We start from the raw sequence: 6,009 nt of genomic DNA on the forward strand, positions 1-6,009 counted from the left end.
GAGTAAATTGGTGGATGGAAGTCTTCGATCGAGTAGAAAACTAGTCGATCGAGTAAACGTGATTTCTACTTTGGTCGATCGAGTAAGAATATCACTCGATCGAGTGATTATTACCCCAAAAAGCGTTTGATCGAGTAGAAAACTACTCGATCGAGTGAAGTAACCTGCAAAACACGCATTTCAAAGCAAGGGAAGCATAAAGAGTTCGTAAAACAATGTCTAAAGTTCAACAAAAAGCTAAAGAAAAATAAAAAGTTCAACAAAAGTTCAATAAAACGATCCATTTGCCTCCGGAGAGCGCTGGTTTATGAGGTCCCGCACGACCTTTCTGGCATCAATTAACTGGCGCGTCTAGCTCGTCAAAGTGCAAGACTTCAACACGATTGTCTGCTTCATTCGCCTCGTAGTAATGCTTCACATATTGGCCATTTACCTTGAACCTATGACCTTCGGAATTTTCGAGCTCCACTGATCCAAATTTGGTAACAGCTGTCACCGTATTAGGACCACTCCACCTGGACTTCAGCTTGCCAGGAAATAATCTCAATCGGGCATTAAACAGCAGCACCTTTTGCCCAGCGTGGAACTCCCGAGGTTGAATTCTCTTGTCATGCCATCTCTTCGTCTTTTCTTTGTAAATGCGCGAGCTATCATAGGCATTAAGCCTAAATTCTTCCAACTCATCTAGCTGCAAAAGACGATTCTGACCACACAACTTAGAATCAAAGTTAAGCTCACGAATTGCCCACCAGGCCTTACATTCCAATTCATCAGGTAAGTGACATGATTTCCCATAAACTAACCTATAAGGTGATGCACCAATTGGTGTCTTAAAGGCAGTTCTGTAAGCCCATAATGTATCCTCTAACTTAAGACTCCAGTCCTTCCGTGATTTAGAAACTACCTTAGACAAGATCTCTTTCAACTCGCGGTTAGAGACCTCAACCTGAACATTAGTTTGGGGATGATACCCCAAACCTCGCCGGTGTTGGACACCAACTTTAGACAGAATGGAAGTTAGTTTCTTTTCCTTAAAGTGCATTCCCCCATCACTAATGACGACCCTAGGGACACCAAATCGGGGAAATATGACCTTTTTGAACATTTTTATCACGGTCTTGGCATCACAATGGGGTGAAGCAATTGCCTCAACCCATTTGGACACATAATCTACAGCCACTAAGATGTACCTGTTACCTTTACTAGACGGGAACGGTCCTTGGAAGTCAATGCCCCAGACATTGAAAACCTCAACCTCTAGGATGCCATTTTGTGGCATCTTATGTCTCTTTGAAATGTTCCCTGATCGTTGGCAAGCATCACAAGCTGAAACAAAAGACTTAGCATCAGCAAACAAAGAGGGCCAAAAAAACCCAGACTGAAGTACCTTAGCCACGGTACGCGATGGACCGTGGTGACCACCATAGGAAGAGGAGTGACAGCCTTCCAGGACTACTTTGGCCTCCCACTGCGGAATACACCGTCTGTAGAGACCGTCTGCACATTCCTTAAACAAATAAGGATCATCCCAGAAATACTGCTTAGCGTTATACAGAAAACGCTTCCTCTTCTGATGAGAAAGGTCAGGCGGCAGCTTGCCACTGACAACGAAGTTAGCTATATCTGCATACCAAGGTTCTTGATCAACAATAGACGATATAAGAGCAATTAAAGTATCATCAGGAAAAGAATCATCAATAGGTAGAGAATCTTCCCCTTCTTGTCGCATCAGTCGCGACAAGTGATCAACTACAACGTTCTCAGCTCCTTTCTTATCCTTAATCTGCAAATCAAACTCCTGAAGAAGGAGTATCCATCTCAATAGCCGGGGTTTAGCCTCCTTCTTAGCAAGGAGATGCCTCAAAGCTGCATGGTCAGTAAAAACAGTAACTTCTGACCCAACTAAATAAGTACGAAACTTCTCTAAGGCATAAACTACAGCTAGCAGCTCTTTCTCAGTGGTAGTGTACTTCACTTGAGCCTCATCCAGAGTTCGGCTCGCATAATAGACCGCGTTCAAAGCTTTGTCCTTCCTTTGGCCCAGCACCGCTCCCAGTGCATAGTCACTGGCATCACACATTATCTCAAACGGCAAGTCCCAGTCGGGAGGCTGTATGATCGACGCAGAGACTAAAGCCTGATTTAACCTGTTAAAAGAAGAAAGACACTCATCAGTAAAAACAAAAGGGGCATCCTTAAGTAGCTGTGTCGGTGGTTTAGCAATTTTGAGAAGTCCTTGATAAACCGGCGATAAAAGCGGCGTGACCAAGGAAACTCCTCACCCCCTTAACATTAACGAGAGGCGGTAATTTGAATCACTTCCACCTTTGCTTTATCAACCTCTATTCCCCCTGTCGAAACTAAGTGCCCTAAAACAACTCCCTCGTTGACCATAAAGTGGCACTTCTCCCGATTCAAACACAAGATTAACCTCAATACAAATACGCAACACTTTATCAAGGTTAGACAGACAGTTAGAAAAATCACTTCCATAAACACCGAAATCGTCCATGAAAACTTCCATAATAGACTCAATATACTCGGAAAATATCCCCATCATGCACCTTTGAAAGGTGGCGGGGGCATTACACAAACCAAAAGGCATCCTGCGATAAGCAAAAACGCCCTGAGGACAAGTAAATGTAGTCTTAGCTTGATAAATGCGGGTGAATAGGGATCTGAAAGAACCCGGAATACCCGTCTAAATAGCGAGAAAAATTTATGAGAAGCTAACCTTTCTACCATTTGATCAATAAAAGGAAGGGGAAAGTGATCTTTCTTGGTGGCGGCATTGAGCTGTCTGTAATCTATACACATCCGCCAACCAGTCACTACTCGAGTAGGTATTAATTCATCCTTATCATTCTTAACTACAGTTGTCCCTTCTTTCTTCGGGACCACCATGCATCTGGACTCACCCATTTAGAATTGCCGACAGAATAAATAATACTGCGTCTAGCAAACCTTCATTACCTCAGCCATCACAACATCCTCGCATCTTCGGTTCGGCGCTGACCGACTGTCTCGCAAGGTTTGTGATCTTCCTCCAGCTCTATCCTGTGCATACAGATATCGGGACTAATCCCCTTGATATCGTCCAGTGAATAACCCATTGCTTTCATGTTTTTCTTAAGGTCAGCTAACAGAGAAGTCAGCTGATCATCATCAAGCTTAGCACTAACAATGACTGGATATTGCTCAGTATCGTCTAAGAAAACATATTTTAGATGAGAAGGGAGAGGCTTACGTTCCGGTACCTTTACCTCAATGGAGCAAAGAGTGCTAATCATCTGTTCCACTTGCTCTCCCTCACGCTCATCTAAATCATCAGTAAGCAATTCCAACACAGCGTCATCGTCATCTGGGCTATCTGCACACTCATCAAAAAGCATAAGAGCTTCTAGTGGGTCCTTCATAAAAGAACCCGACCAGAAGTCATAAATAGACTCGTCAATAATATCAACCGAATAGCAAGTATCCTGTATCATTGGTCGAGCCAAAGTACTAGGCAGACTGAAAGTGATCGCGTCATCCCCTACTGCAAGAGTCAAACGCCCTTGTCTGACATCAATAACAGCCCCACTTGTACAAAGGAAAGGTCTTCCTAAGATAATTGGGGTCCGGGTGTCCTCAGCTATATCTAAAACAATGAAATCCACTAGGATAAAGAGCTTGCCTATTTTCACAGGCACGTCCTCTAAGACACCTAAGGGCCTCCTAACAGATCTATCAGCCATCTGTAGGGTAATGTTAGTCACTTTAAAATGACTCATGTTCAGTTTCTTGCAGACAGGAAGGGGCATGACGCTAACACTGGCTCCTAAATCACAAAGAGCCTGATCAATGACCAAGTTGCCTATAATACAGGTAATAGAAAAGCTGCCCGGGTCTTTCATTTTAGGTGGACCTTTATTTAAGAGCAAATTACTAGACTCTTCCATAAATGAGATCGTCTCAAATTCACTTAAATTTCTCTTACGCGTCACAATATCTTTCATAAACTTAGCGTAAGTAGGTACCTGAGTAACAAGTTCGGAAAAAGGGACAGTTACCTGGAGATTCTTCACAACGTCCACAAACTTACCGTACTGTCGCTCGATCTTTGCGTCCTTCAGACGACCTGGGAAGGGCACTCTGGTGGCAATGAGTGGACCTGCAACTTTCTCTTTACCTTTATCAATGCGTGACACCTCCGCAGCAGGGGAAGATAACACGGTAGCAGAATTGGATAGTAATATAGGATCTCCGCCACTTATGGTACTCGATCGAGTACAATTACCACTCGATCGAGTGGTTTCACATTGCAATATACTCGATCGACCATCTTTATCACTCAATCGAGTAATTTCTTCAGCAAATTCAGTCGATCGAGTAAGTATATCACTCGATCGACCATCTTCAATTTCTGCACTACTCGACCGACCAGTATTTTCACTCGATCGAGTGATGGGATGAATTGATTCACTCGATCGAGTAGATAAATCACTCGATCAAGTGTCTTGATTACACGCAGCAAGTATTTCGGCTAAAAACTCATCCATATCATCCATATCATCCTCCGGGGCATCTTCAGCTATCAGAACCCCGTCTTCCGGTTCTTTTGGCTCTTCATGAGTAAGGCCAACTTGGAGATTCGTCACTTTAACTGGATTGCATGTAGATAGAAGCTTGGCTTGGTCACTCGCGAGTGTTAATTGCGCGACTTGTTCCCTCAATTCCGCTATGACCGTTTCTTTCTTATTGCACTTCTCATCAAACTGTTGTGATATGCTCATCACAAAGGATTTTAATTCAGCAATTTCTTCATTTGCAGAAGGAGAAGCCGGTTGCGGCGCTGGCGTAGAAGGAGTAGAGACATTCTTTATTTCTTCATACAGCTGAGAAAAAGGAACTCCTTGCTTGTACTTCTGATAAGCAAGGACGCGCTCTACACTTTCCATGCACCCAATAGGGTCATGCCCTTCCGTGCCACATCTACCACATGGCTGTAAATTAGACATTCTGGCGAATAGACTTACAAAGTAACCGAATAACCTGCAAAACTAATAAAAACTTTGCAGAAATGAGATCAGCTTCAAGGAATAAATTCCCTGAGACGAAAAACAAACTTAATTAAAGCAACAAAATTGCGCCACCTCCCCGGCAACGGCGCCAAAATTTGACACGGCTATCGCGTACCTGTCAAAAATACCAACTAGCTCTAACTAATATAGCTAGGGAAGTCGGGTCGAATCCACAGAGAGGTAGGAAATTGTCAGCTTAATCTAAGTTCGTCAAGGTAACCAAATTGGGGGGGTTTTAATCGTGATATTCTAAACTAATAAGAGGGTAAGGAAGAGAAAATAAGAGAATAAAGATCAACCAAGGAGAGAAAAACAGCTAAGACAGACGGTTCACCATAATCATTCGGTCAAGTAATCTAGGTCTCAGGTCAATGCAAATATGATCCAAGGAGCAGTGAATATCACCTTTCGGTCTCAATTCGCCCTAAAGCGTGAACAGCTTAGCTTTCGCCCTAACTGCAATACCCTATTGTTCGCTACTAGTCTCACTTTTCCAACCTTTCGGTCCAGGTCAAGGGCCACTAAGATATAAAGTCTAATTGCGTCGACTCAAATAAACAGATACAGATAAATGTAGCAATTAACAACGAAGATTATACCTGCATTAACCAATAAATTGATTACTATCCCCTCATAATTATGGATCCCCTAAAGTCTTAGAAGAAGAAAGTTAGCTACGCATTATCATCGAATTAACAATAACAACCAATGAATAATTGGAACTAAACATGATAATAAACTAATAAGGAATGAATAAGGTAAAGATGAAGTAATAAGGAAGAACAACAACACAATAACAATAATAATTGTAATTAAAAGATTAAAGAAGAATGATAATACCGATCGTAATCCAATTACGAGTAGCAAAGTATAGAGTAAAAATGTATGAAAGGAATCAAGAATGTCGAACAGAAGAGAGAGAGAGAGCAGTTATGTTGTTCCCCCT

This window comes from Silene latifolia, chromosome 3 (genome assembly GCF_048544455.1).
Source record: "Silene latifolia isolate original U9 population chromosome 3, ASM4854445v1, whole genome shotgun sequence".
Lineage (NCBI taxonomy): Eukaryota > Viridiplantae > Streptophyta > Magnoliopsida > Caryophyllales > Caryophyllaceae > Silene > Silene latifolia.